The 15,000-nt window shown below is 33.9% G+C and overlaps 1 long non-coding RNA gene across 2 annotated transcripts in view; it reads left to right on the top strand.

The window, feature by feature from the left end:
- Positions 1-4,204, top strand: part of LOC135209427 (uncharacterized) — a 7,163-nt gene extending 2,959 nt beyond the window's left edge. Inside the window, exons 1-3 of one of the 2 annotated variants that reach the window (XR_010313349.1) lie at positions 958-1,361; positions 1,806-1,915; positions 2,931-4,204. This is a non-coding gene — a long non-coding RNA (uncharacterized LOC135209427). Of the gene's footprint in view, positions 1-957; positions 1,362-1,805; positions 1,916-2,930 lie in introns of those variants that run through there. The other variant, XR_010313348.1, reaches the window with a different exon arrangement.
- Positions 4,205-15,000: the final 10,796 nt, after the last annotated feature.

Below are 15,000 nucleotides of genomic sequence, written 5' to 3' on the forward strand. Positions count from 1 at the left end.
TTATATTCCTAACGTTTAACGTGAATTAAACGCGCTAAAATCTACGGTCAAATAGAGCCTTGCATCACCAACGAAAATTAAAATAAATACGCTATATTTTATTGGAAATAACCTTTCTATACTGTTTAGCATGCACATTATTTTTTACATTTTCATTCTAATAAGTAAATTATGAATATCCTATCCTGAAATTCATGTATCTTTAACTCAACGCGAAGCACCCTTTTCAGATCCTTTTAGGCTCTTCCATAAACCTTTCTTAACTCCCCTTACAAGAACAACAACAACATAGTAGTTTGTAGGCTTACTCCCAAAGTAAGAGGAAAATAGCAAAATTGCTAAGTCAAGCTAATGATAAAATGTGTAAGCTGTTTTCTATTATACAAATTAACTTCGAAATAAAAGTCTGTTTAATGCCTGTTGCTTGTTTATTAAAAGTTCTGTATTGATCAGCTTAGGTGGAATAATAGCAGATGTGCCAAGTTGAGCTTGGCACATATTTTTCTGTACATAAACATCGAAATAAATTACTTTAATACCTGCTGCTAGGATATTAAAACCTCGATATTGATACATTTAGTTAAAACAAAACCTCGATATTAATACGTTTAGTTAAAAGAAAACCTCGATATTAATACGTTTAGTTAAAACAAAACCTCGATATTAATACGTTTATTTAAAACAAAACCTCGATATTATGACGTTTGCTAAAAATTATAGGCAAAATTGCCCAATTCAGATAATCATAGAATGTGAAAGATATTTTTCATTAAACTTCGAAATAAATGTCAGTGAAATGCCTATCACTATAACCCAATGAGATAGCTCTAATGAAGAAACAAGTAAATGCTTAAAGAATCCAGACTCTAGTGTTGACATTGTGTTTGAATGTAAAGACTTTGGGTTGTATCAAACAGACTTTAATTAAAAATGTTTCGAAACGACTTGACTCACAGTGCGACATCAAGGCGGAATAGTTAATGTCGATGGAGAGTGGGATTCGATCTTGACATTAGAGCTTGGGATTCGTCTTTGAGATTTGGCAGTAAGATTCGACTTTGGGATTCGACATTGAGATTCGATCCTCGGATACGGCCTTGAGATTCCATCATAGGATTCGACCTCGAGATTTGACAGTGAGATTCAACCTTGGCAGCCGACCTTGAGATTCACACTTGGGATTCGACCTTGGCAGTCGACCTTGGGATTCGACCATGCGATCCTATCTCGAGATTCAACCTTGACATTCAGCCTTATGATTCGACCTTAGGATTCAACCTTGCAATTCGACCCTTGGGATTCGACCATCGTATTCGACCTCTCCTTTTTGGACAGAAATCAACCAGTTAATATGCAAATCGGTGAGTTTACGAATTATGAAAGGTAATTTTTATTTGGTTTTGATAAAAGATCATTTTCTTGACAACAAATCCATAATTAAAGGTTGATAGGTGTAAAAATATTGTATTAATAATACGAATGAACGTACAATTTTTACCATAAACACTGACGCTACTGAAGACTTATTTATACATCGTATACACAAATGAAATTATCGATTTAGGAATGATTCAATGAAAGTTATACAGTATCTAAGTATATTTAACACTCGCACCGCTATATATATATCAAGACTTTTACTATTCGAAAAATATTCTAGGCCTGAGCTCTCTGTGAAGGATTAGGGTTAGATTTAACTAGTACTATATAATAATAATAATAATAATAATAATAATAATAATAATAATAATAATAATAATAATAATAATAATAATAATAATAATAATAAGTTTCTTATATCTTAGATCCTTGGGCTGTATGGACGATAGCCTCGTTAAATCCAGAGGAAGCAGGTTGGAGATTGAATTTTTTTTTCCACGAGATTATCGTCCAGTGACCTGTTTACTCCTGAATGGTAAGAAAATGTATATATTAGTGTTTTACCCAATTAAAACTAAAAAGGCAACAGCTCATGTTTAATATATCAGAAAAGTGAGATTTGCATTATAGATTAACACTTTCTAACATTAACAGTTATTGACATTGGGATTGAAAGGAGTAACAGAGAGATATCCCGATAAAGCCTTACAGATTTGTAGAGACCAAAACCAAAACTGTGCCTCATTTGCAGCAGACTTGTTCATAGGCGCTTAAGGCCTGGCTGTACATAACTACGTCGGATTTCAATACCTTGTATCAAATTAGTAACCCAAGAAACCTCAGTTTTCCTTGAAACAATTAACTTGTTTCTACTACTTCAGGTGATTCACAACCTGAGATTCTTGGTGGAAGTAAACAATAATTTGTAGAACACTCCAAATAAGCCCTGTAGCTCTGTAACAGTGTTTAGTGAACAGAGAATGATTTGGTATTTGACAATTGTACAGAAAAAAATAGGTTGATGGAGAGAGCAGTAAACATATTTTTGTAAAATGATTGATCGAACCAGGGGAGTGCTTCTAGAATTTATGATTGATTAGACGTGGGTGGGTCATTGTTGGTACTCATAAATTTTACCCGATTATTTTAAAAGGTTTAAATGGTCTTATACACAAGTTGTAGTGAGGTCTAGGCAATAATAATAACAACGGTAATTCACATAGATAATAATTTATTTTGTCCAAAGTGAAATTGACACCAAGAAGCTCCTACCACTTGTTAGTGGAATTTGAATGGCAATCAAAAGTTTTAATCATATCAACATTTACTGCAGCTGTGACTAAAAAGAAGTAAAGTGTTATATCCACATAAAATAACTATAGACGTTCAAAGCAGCCAAAAATACCTGTTCTGAGCCCCTCTTAGAATATGGGGCCAGGTACAGGGTGCTTTGATCTCAGTTTTGCTCATGATGCTTCACTTTTATTATTTTGTAAGTAATATACCTCAAAATCTATTCGATGTGATTAACATGTTCCTCTTTCTTTCAGAAATTTTGCCATTGGCTACTGGAATATCCAACAGCTGTGAGAATATGACAAGATACAAGATTATACCAAGACAAACATTCTACAAGGTTCTACCACGACAAAGATTCTTTAGTGCCATTTTTTAACAAATACCTGATTTGTCAATGTATTTGTTACTAATGATGGTAAACTATTAGTTACATATCTATTGGATAGCGAAATATGGTTCACATTATGTTGTTTTTGCTTGAATTTCTTATCAGTTTAATATCAGCTAACAAGTATCTTCCAATGCTTCAAGGTAAGCTGACTTTACTTATATTTACCATTAGTTGAATGTGGCACAAGGATTTCAGTACATTCCAGAACAGTTATCATTTCATTATCTTGTCAGTTTAACACCAGCCATCAGGTGGATTAGAACGTATTAGGTTACATATTTGATTTTAATGTCCACTTCGTTTATTTAGGTGTTCTTTATGCCTCAGGGCACATAGCTTATTATCTAAGTATCCTATCAGTTTAATCTTGAAACTCCAAGGGGGCCACAGTTTGTATTAAAAAAAATACTTAGTAAAATATCACCAGTTGTCAGGCACTCTAGGATACGTATTAACAATAACCATCTAATATCAGGTAGTCCAGTAGTCTTTAACATGAATCATTACCTTAATATCAGGTATCAAACGGTTTTATGTTGTTCAATACATTTTCCAGTTAATCTTAACAGTTTAGATTCCTGGGACACTTAATCTTTTAGGGCACACATTGGACTAAAATGATTAGTTGTAACTTTCCGTATCAGGTTACCCATCATTCACTTTAAAATGAGTACCTATCTCTTAGTGATACAGTCAGCATATCACTAATTAAAATCGCTAATAAGAATTCACCTAAGTTCATTACATGTAATTCTGACCGCTTGCAATAGTTTTCGTTGGCTCTCCTGATGTTTTATAGAGACGATTTTGCTGTATCTAGAGAAGGTTCAGAGAAGTTGAAACCACGTGGTATTACCCACGTAGGGCAGGTAACATTTGTTGGCAAATATAAACGATGCCATATCATTTTCACTGTTGGTCTTACATGTACTGTAAAGTTAGTTTTCATTATGATAGGGACTTAGTCAAAACTTCGAAAAACATCCCACGTAGGCTTTTACATCAGGCTCGCTCATTGATTAAGTTAATACAAAGTCCAGGGTGAGTATTTTACGATTGTAATATTACTTATGCATTGGTGTGTTGCTTAGAAACTTAAGTAATGCAAAGGCTTATTTGATATATACAAATATGACAACACACACACATATATATATATAATACTATATATATATAATATTATATATATAATATATATATATATATACATATATATGTTAATCATATATATATATATATATATATATATATATGAACTGGTAAAAATGTTCTGTTACAACAGAATTCCATCTAATAAAAGGAGCCCATAAAAACACCAAAATATAGAGAGAAAAGTACTATATTTCAGAGACTGCTGTCTCTCTCTAACATATATTATATATATAAGATATATATATATATATATATATATATATATATATAATATATGTATGTGTGGATATGTATATATGTATAGTGTGTATATGTATATATATATTATATATGTATGTATGTATACATATTATACATGTATATTATGTATGCATGTATACATAAGCATATATGTATGTGTGTATATATATTATTTTGATATATACTATTTTATAGTTTTAAAAAATTCGTCTTCATATATCTTGACAAACTGAGAAAAATGCCTCGATTCTCATGTGAATAAATCACACATTATTATTATTATTAGCTCTGTTCAAGGTTTGCCATGAAAATAAGGCATCTTGCTAAACATTAGACATAAACTATTTAAAAAATGAATGCTGTAAGTATTGCCTAGTACCTTAGTAAGTGCATTTTTCTCGTGGCATCCCTACATATATCAAGACACTGCTAATATATAAAGATTTCAGTATTTGGAAGTGTTATTCTAATGGGAGTTTAGTATTGTTGTTTATACGTCAGTATTTAGATTCAAACTGAAAGCGCTAATGTATGAATAGCTTTCTATTGCGAACTGGAGTTTTAGGTATATAATTTCAACCCTTAGGGGTACTTTATTTCTTATCGTTAAAAACGGTTCCAGATATATGAAGTAATGATTAGACTCAAATTCAAATGGCTCACTTATGACATGGGATATGATATTTAATGTTGCCTTAACAGATATAGTTCATATTTTCTCGAGAGCAATCCAATATTTTCCAACTTTACTGCTAAATATTTATTGTAAAGGAGGAATTATTTTCTTTGTGCACCTCTTCGTTATTTGGAAAGTTCTGTTCAATTAAATATTATTATTATTATTATTATTATTATTATTATTATTATTATTATTATTATTATTATTATTATTATTATTATTATTATTATTATTATTATTTTATTTGAAAACATTTTTTTTTGGTCTATCACAGTCATCTATTCGACTGGGTGGTATTTATAGTGTGGGGTTCCGGGTTGCACCCTGTCTCCTTAGGAGTCCATCACTTTTCTCACTAAGTATGCTGTTTCTAGGAGCACACTCTTCTGCATCAGTTCTGGAGCTACTTCGGCATCTAGTTTTTCCAGGTTCCTTTTCAGTGTTGTTATTATTATTATTCTTACTATTATTATTATTATTATTATTGGTCTATTTCACAAGACAATCACACACACAGCATTCCTTTTAATGTTCTCATGACGGAAGGGATTTGCCATAAAGGATGGAAATTACATAAGGTTTCGTTACATAAATCTTGCTTTAATGTGGGATGAAACTTAATTAAGGATATTAATGAAAAGTAAAGGGAAAACATTTAGTGGTCGTTAGGTTGTTATATTATTACTGAATGAATGTATAGATACTATATAACTCAGGGAACTATTGAGATTTCCTATAATGATCAAGATTGAAACTTTAATGGAGGATTTTTGTTTCGGCCTGGGACTAAAGTAATATTCACTCCAGTGTTTTTAATTATATTTTGCTAGGGACCTTTTCTAAGGGCTGATATTTTAAAACCGTAAATGACTTGGGAAATTCACTTTATCCATTCAGATTTATAAGTTATGTAAATCTTATATCTCCCAATGTTACAGTGTCTTGACGTATGGAGGTTTAGGTAGCTTGATGTACATTCATAAGTTAACATGGTTAATGCAATTTCTGTTAAATTTTTCCAATATTATAGCATTTCTATAAGCTCATGAATTGTCAAAAATGAGCATTATATCTAGATAATGTGAAACTTTTATGATACCAAATTGTTCATGAACTTTATACGAGGACTTCTGTATTTCCACTTTATCTGTTCAGTTCTCATAAGTTGTCTCTCAACATTAATTTTACTAGGAAAGCTAGTAGGGTCATTGTTAGATGGTTTATGATATAATAAGTAAGTCCAGAACTAATTTAAATTCGGGAAACGCCAAGTAAATCCACAAAAGTTTAGCAATATCAAGCACAGTCACTCTGTATACCATATAACCATTGTAAGCCAAATCTGTAGTAATTATAATCTTTTGTAATGTTGGTAGCCACAGAAACAATGATTAATTAATGTTCAGGGGTCTATATGCATGTTTTTGAGATTTTTTCCCTGCTTCTGTCCTCCACCTTTCATTCTCAGTAAACTTTCATTTTTGTGAAATGCTGCACACACACACACGCGCACACACGCACACTCTCTCACACACACACACACACACACACACACACACACACGCACTAGTCCTTTAGGGGCATTTCTTCAGTCTCCAGGACAAGCCTCGGCATATAAGCACTTGCAAATTTATAATAGAGCTTGAAAGCTAAATGTAGCACCACTCCTGTTCATCACCTACTTGGCAGAAGCTGCTCTAATCACATTTACACTTGGCAGCAGTTAGCCTGCAAGTTTAAGGCTTCAGAGAAGTCCAGATGCTCTCTCTCTCTCTCTCTCTATCTCTCTCTCTCTCATATGTTCCAGTTTGTGATCTCCCTGTTGAAGTACCCTTATCCACACTAAACACTGAAGCTTCCTCCACATTAACACAAGCTGCGGCTTCCTTTTTTTGCACTCGTGAAGCAGCAATGCTGAAGTCTTTAATGCTCTTCTGAAGTATCATTTCACATTCCATACATTGCTGAAGCCATACTGGCACTGTCCATATTTATTAGCATCATTATACATTTGATACGCACTGCTGGAGGAGTCTTCTGCATATTACTTGCTTAGAAGAAGCTCTGTATAAACACTGACTCAGATAAGGTGCTTTTGCTGTTTCATCCCCAAACAGGGATGAAACCCCGCAATTGACATTCTTAGCTCTCTCTTTGTTCTGTGATTCCAGATATTTGGATCTATGTTGTCATGGTATGATATTGAGGTCAAACTTTGTGTGCAAAGATATTTGTGTTCGTCACCAATAAGTGGTTTCTAGATGTTTTGTGTATATTTTTAGTAGTTCATATTTTGCAGTATGTTTTAAGGTATGCGTTTTATCTTTAGTTTTGAGAAATGATTTTTTTGTTTGCTTTTAGCAATAGAGAACATAATGAGAACTTGAGCAGTGTCTTTAAACACTAGTCTGTAAACCTGCACAATTTAAAAAAAAAATCTATTATTGCTAATTTTTAAGAGAGGTAAGTTGAAGTACAGAAGTCCTTACTGTTTACATATAAATTACTGGAAAAATGGAAACATTTCAAATAAAAAATTCTTGGGGACAGCAGTGCAGCGCCCCTAGGAGGGAGTGTCCTCAGCAGGAGGCATAACCAGTCAGTTGTCAGCTTCAGAGCCGAAGACTGAAAGGGCTGTTGTCTAAGCTGACAGCTGATTGCAGAGATGGGAAAAACGTTACGTACTTCCCATGTTCTTTGCCAGATGTATTACCATTTTCTATGTCAATGCTGAAGAAAGGTAGGATTTCAGATGTAAATAGAAGTATTATGCACGGAAAGTTCAAATGAGAGGGATGAGTAAGGTGACTTCTGAGATGGGTCTTATTTTATCTTCACTCGCATGGCTGTATTTGTACAAGTGCTTCCTGACATGGAGTGTCGTGTGATGTGGTGTAGTGATCTAGTAGATTTCTACTACCAGAGTATGGTTGTAAATATGTATAATGGCCAAATATCCTGTTTAATTTTTTGTGAATAACATAGAGGAAAATCTATGGTATCTATATATTCTTACATTCTGTTTTCAGTTTTTCTTTGAGGTTTCATGCGGGATTTTCTCCCACGTCTTGTTGCTAAATTTGAGTATAGTATCTAACGTCGTAGAAAACAAGAAACAACAAACAAAAGGCACATGGTTATATTTTTGGAAATTATAATTTTGAATTGTCAAGTTTTACTTAAAAGTCAATAATTACATTTTGTTGCTTAAAATAATAATGGTTAATTTCATGTAAGTTTGATGATGTGATATGAAAAATCCTAACTTGTAGGACATAATTTTTTCACGATTAGAAAATCTATTTTTTTCTGGTAGTTTTTAGAATTTTTACTGAAATTAGATTAGAATAGTTTGACTGACTATCACGCGATGGGTTTTATAGTAATAGTTTACGTCAAAATGTTTCACAAGATTATCTTTAATTCTAAAAGTGAATATGATTCATATCTTGCCAGATGTCTTAAAGATATAAATTAAGTCTGAGAACATTTAGAAAGTTAAAAGTTATCCTTCTGGTCTATCATATGACAATGCTTTTAATTATATTTCTTACACATGCCTTCGTTCTAAAAGGTGGTACCAGCTTGGGGCTTAAACACCTTCCCGTCTTGGGCCAACATTTCATTGCATGTACATGAAATAAAGGAGGGATAAAAATCACGATGGCCTGTTTTAGCAATCTGTGTAATAATCCTTACAAGTTCATAACATTGTCAGTAATTAAATAAAACTGGGTGTATGTTAAATCTGGAAGAACGTTGATGGAGTCTATGGCATAAAATATATAGAAACATAATTATTTGTTAAGTCTGTTAAAATGGTAATGTATAATATAATTAGAAAGGTTATTATACTATTGCCAAATACCTAACCCTAATGCATCCTGGGATATTGAGACTGCGGGGTATTATCTAGACTTCACCGAAGGAAAAATATAAAGTTTAGTACACTGGTTTTCACTGTTGTTAAATGGAATAAGGACATGGCTTCATTTTTATGTTACTACCTTTTAAATGGAAGGTTTCACTGATGTGAAAGTATTCCCTTGAAAAGCTTTGTGGAGATTTAGACGATTAGATGCTATAGAGAAGCTAGTTGCTACCACTTCCTTACAGAAGTGGCAGAAACCTTTAATTAAGGTCATTAATCAGTTTATGATGGTTAACTGACTTGATGTGTTCACAGGCTTTCTCCGGAGGTTTGTGGACAATGCCAGTGTTATATTCGTTTATTGACCTTTGTGTTGCTGCTTCGAATCGGAGAAGCATGTCCCTGGTGGTACTGTCCTGTTTTGGACCATTTTATTGCTGTGAGAATATGTGGTACAAGATTTTACTTCATTGCTTTGTGGATATTTAGATGTACAATTGATGCAGCTTTACCGTTGCTCCAAGATGGTCTTGGTAGGCCTTACAGGGTCAAGGTAATTTGAGAAGTTACCAGAATGTCAACTGATATTGCAGCTAAAATACTTGTTCTTGGGTAGCATGAATTTGGAAGGTAAGCAGTATAACCTTTACTGCTTACTTTCCAAGATGTCAGTGGATAAGTGTAGAGTTTTTTTTCTAAGGTTTGACATCTTGAGTTTTATTGTAAAGGTCGAAGTTGACATTATTTATGCGGGTTTAGTAATGTCATAAGTAGCCTAGAAATGACATGTATGTTTTTGAAGATAGTGATTTTTTATTCTTTGGAATTCAAAGTTTTAGTTTGCAATAGTAAGTTTTTGAAATATGACGCATTACAGACAGAAATTTGGTGTTAATCGACTATTAAAGAGAATAGTTATGCTTCATGTGTTCTTTAGTCATGAAAGTAAGATTTGGTGGCACAGGAAAGCTTGATAATGTCCAGATTGTGAGTGGTAAAGCTACATTCTGACTGGATTTATTCAGACTCACAATAGTTCGTGCTAGTTCTGGACTGAGAAAATGCTTGGTTTATGATAGGGGAGTGTAGAGTTTTGATGAAATAGTTCGTCATTGTCAGGCATCTGGTATTCAGATTTTGTATGGTGACAGTGGATTTGCCATTCAACAATTTGTCAGTGGATTTAGTATCCAGCAATTTGTTGGTGACAGTGGATTTGGCATTCAGAAATTTGTTGGCGTTTTTTATTCAGCAATTTGTTGGTGACAGTGGATTTGGCATTCAGCAATTTGTTGGTAACATTAAATTTGGCATTCAGAAATTAGTTGGTGAATGAGGATTTGGTATCCAACAATTTATTGGTAACCATGGATTTGACATTCAGCAACTTTTGGTGACAATGGAATTAATATCCAGCAATTGTTGGTGACAGTGGAATTGGTATCCCGTAATTTGAAGGTGACAGTAGATTTGCTACTCAGCATTTCGTTGGTGTTAGTGGACTTTGTATTTAGCAATTAATTGGTGACAGTTGACTTTGTATTCACCATTTCGTTGGTGACAATGGGTTTGGTATTCAGCAACTCGTTATGATAACAGAGTCCGGTATTCAGAAATCCCTTAGTGGCAGTGGAGTTCACTAAAAGTATATCTTAGTTTAACCAGACCACTGAGCTGATTACTTAGCAACGTGACCTACAGCTTAACCTGATTGTGCATGTATCCTACATTCCGGGTTTATTTGCAGTTCTTTACAGTTATTTGGGACTGCCTTCTTGGTTCATGATGGTAGAATTACTATTTATCATCATTAGTATCATACGAGTACATAATATATATAAAATCTTAACGCACAGGATGTTTTTGTAGGTGTTTTGAACAAGTCCAAGGTTCGGGAAAAAATAGTTCAAGATAACTGGTATGCAGGAAGTTCTTTTTTTTTTTTCCTCCTTTTTTGAGATTTTACTTTTAAATGGCTGGTAGTTTGTGATAGGTTTGGTTTCATAAAGTCTATGTTCTATAATACTCTCTCTATTTTAGGGTATTGGTTAATTTGGCACACTTTTAAGTCTTCAGGAAATTTAATTTAATTTTCTGCATTCAGGAATTATTTTGTGATACTATTGCAGTTGGGAAATTTGTTGTTTTTTGTTACTTTTAGAAAGTCTGTTGGTCTGTGAAACTTAGTCTGGGAAGATTCTTCATGATATTGGCTTTCAGGAAGTCTGGTTATTATATTTTGGTATTCGGGTGTGTTGGTTTGTAATACTTTTGGGTTTAGAGACTATGCTAGTTTGATATTCTCTCTAAATTAATTCCGAGAGTTTGGGATGTATTTTCATTTACGATGTTCATGTGATGATTGTACCTTCACGTGGTTTTTTCGTAGTTTTGTGTCTATAGAAAGTCAGTTAAGTTTAATGGTCTAACCCTAAGGAAGTCTGCTGGCTTTGATACTTTTGATTTTCAATTCTGAGGTTGCAAGTTTTTCGTCTAAAGTCTTTTAGTTTGTTATCTGTTTGATACAAATTCTGTTAGTTTGTGATTTTTTTCTGGAAGTCTCTTAGTTATTATTCTAGCTAGAAACTGTTTTGTTTATTTTCTCTCCCTTGGAAGTCCTGTCAGTACGTGTTTTTGGAGGTAGAAAGTTTGTTACTTCGTTTTTTTTTTTTTTTTTTTTTTTTTTTTTTTTTTTTTTTTGCGTTAGGATATCTGTTTCTTTATGACTAGAAAGTCTGTTAGAGACGTTTATATGCTGTAAAATTTATTTTTTGGGTTTTGCGACTGAAATTTCAGTCATCTTATCAATGTTTCGTCAAGGTGTTCTCTGGTCTAGGAGGGTTTTGTTAATAGTATTTACTAGTTTGGGAGTTATTTTTAGGATCTACGAGTTATCGGCTCAAAATTACTTGTATTTCGAGTGTTTTGTACTTAGGATGCCTGTAACTTCATGGGTTTAATGGGTAGAAAATCTGTGTGTTATAGTTTTGCCCAAACAAAGTGTGGCAGCCCGTAAGTTTCTTTGGTTAGAAAGGGCATTTGTTTGCGAGATGTTTTTGTGCAGAGAATATGCTTGTTGGAAGGGATTTTTGCCTGCTATGCGTTTGTTCTTTCTTGTTTTGTATTTGCTTAGAAAGTATGTTAGCTTGGGATGGGTTTTGCTTAGAAAGGTTACCAGTATGGGAGTTAGTTACTGAGAAAGTGCCCAAGTTTGACAGATGTACCGTATTTAGAAAATATGCTAGTTTTGGAATGTGTATTTTTCTTTGCATAGAAGTGCTCGTTAGTTTGATGTTTTCGTGAGAAGATTGTGAGGTTTTGGCTAGAAATCGGCTGTTTTGCGAGTTTTGTATCCAGAAAGTGTCAAAAACAGTTTTTTTCCTGTTTATGAAGTGGTTTAGTTTTTGATTTTTGGTAAGGAGGTTTTTGGTTACTGGGGGCTGTTAATTTTCAAGATTGTTTTTTGTAAGAAAAGTGGAGGTAATTTGCTCGTAAAGTTTGTTAGTCTGGGAGTTTTCTGTCGAGATTATAGAGATTGTCGAAAAAGTGTTAGTTTTAATTTTAACTGAAGTTTTTTTTTTTTTTTTTTTTTTAAACTATGAAAGTGTATTACCTGGAGTGTGCTTTTACCTAGAAAGTGTGTGCTTCAGGGGAGGGACTTCGCCCTGGAAATGATAAGTTTGTGAGGTTTTGGCTAGAAATCGGTTGTTTTGCAAGTTTTGTATCCAGAAAGTGTCAAAAACAGTTTTTCCTGGTTATGAATTGGTTTAGTTTTTGGTTTTTGGTAAGGAGGTTTTTAGTTAGTGGGGCTGTTAATTTTCAAGAATGTTTATTGTAAGAAAAGTGAAGGTATTTTGCTCGTAAAGTTTGTTAGTCTGGGAGTGTTTTTGCCGAGATTGTCGAAAAGTGTTAAAGTGCAAGTTTTAATTTTAACTGAAGTTTTTTTTTCTAACTATGAAAGTGTATTACCTGGAGTGTGCTTTTACCTAGAAAGTGTGTGAATTGGGGAAAACTCTTTGCCAACAAAGTGTTGGTTGTAGAGGGTTTTTGGGCTAGAAGGTATGTCAATTGAGAGGTTTTTTGGTTATAAATTATGTCAGACAAAGAGGAATGTTGGTATTCTTGTATTTGGTGAACAATGTGAAATAACTATTCTTAGTCTTGTAGACCCAATCTAATGATCAGTGCAAAGCAGCTTTTCACAGAGTTGTAAAACCTGGGCTCTGAAAGATTTGACTCGACTTCGTAACTTCAAAACACCCGAAGGAATGTTCCAAATCATGTGCTAGACATTAATCCTTAATTACTGTCAATGGGATGAACTCTGTATGTCCTTATCACAGAACCTAAATTGGCCTGGTGGTCCACGTGTACGGTGAAGGCGACGTTAGTCCGACCTGCTGTCCTGCTGGGGGAGGAAGAACGGGGCAGGAGGACATTAGCTTTGCACGTCTCCGACCATTTACCCGACTCAATCACTTACACTGAATGGTGTCATGGAGCCACAAGAGGAGTTATTGAAGGCATTTGGGTCACTCGTCTGCTTTTGGAGAGTCTGCATGTGTCTCGATGTAATTAATTGTTATTGTTGTAACAAAGGCCCGAGGATCACTTGTAATTCGGGATAAAGTTAATCAGCTTTTGCTTATTTTTCTTGTGAAATTCCTGTTGTAAACTCGGTAAAACTTCAATTTTACCATCGGTATTGACGTATTGATATTAGATTTGACGGCAAAATACTGTAATGGTGTCGGAAAGCTGGCCGAGTGAATAGCTTAAAATATACCAAGTTATTTTAGTCAACTTATTAAAAGTCTTTTATATATAAATATCTGCAAAATAAGGATAAAATAGCCATAACTAGTAATTACGAGTAAATCATCCTTAACTGCTCTAAGGCAAGAATTCTGGCAGGTACAAAGTCAATGTTATATGGCTAATTGTCACGAAAATATAATTATCGTAAACTGTTTAGCTTATTGTTCCTCTTGTTTTCTATAAGGTTTAATGTAGGCCCCGTTTTCTATAACAAGGCATTAGAGAAATTCGTCCGCTCTGTCGTCTCAACGAAAACAGGAATTGTAAGGTCAAGATGTATGTTTACACCCCGAAGATTTTCTAGTGTGTTATTCATTCATGGAGGAAAATAGTCTCTGGGTCTTTGACCATTTAGCACTTAAAACGAAATTCTCGTTGTAAAAGTCTACGGGATGTTAACATCACATTTCATTACACTTCATGCTGGCTTGAGTAGGAATACGCCATGCGAGTGAACGTAAGCTAAGCCAAATCTCGGTAGTCATCCTGCCCTCCCCCTCCCATGGACTTCCAGTGCATAATAGTTTCCCTTCACATTTGCGTTTACCATTCTTCACTTATCATAGAAAATGGGAAAACATTTTGCAAAGCATAGGGGAAGTACGTAAGGTTTTTCTCATCTCGGCAATCTGTTGTCAGCTTAGAAAACTGCTCTTTGAGTCGGCTCTGAAGCTGCTCACTGACTGGTTATGCCTACTGCTGAGGACACTCCCTCCTTGGGGGTATTGCAATGCTGGCTCCGAGGGAAAAAAACGACCTAGTTTTTTTTCATTGTTACGAGTAACCTTCCCAAACTATTTTTTTGGATTTAAATAAAAGAGCGTCCGGTTAATAGAAGATTTTTATTTCATCACCATACTGTGTATCTATTGCAAATAGAATAAAATATTTATATATTTGTATAACAACAGGAGCTTTTGCATGTTTTTCAAAATGTCCCCTCAGCTTTAGAGACAATGAAAAAACACGAGAAATCTGTTGTTACAGTTACAAAATAACAACTGTACATGCAACTGTGGATCTTCGAACCATACTGTACATAGATAATTTATACAAAACTAGGGCCTTTGAACCGTATTGTACATAGTTAAATTTACAGAAAAATACGATCTAGAAAAATACGATCTTTGAAACATATTGTACATGGTTAATCTATATAAATACACCTTT

This window comes from Macrobrachium nipponense, chromosome 38 (genome assembly GCF_015104395.2).
Source record: "Macrobrachium nipponense isolate FS-2020 chromosome 38, ASM1510439v2, whole genome shotgun sequence".
In the NCBI taxonomy this organism is placed as follows: Eukaryota; Metazoa; Arthropoda; class Malacostraca; order Decapoda; family Palaemonidae; genus Macrobrachium; species Macrobrachium nipponense.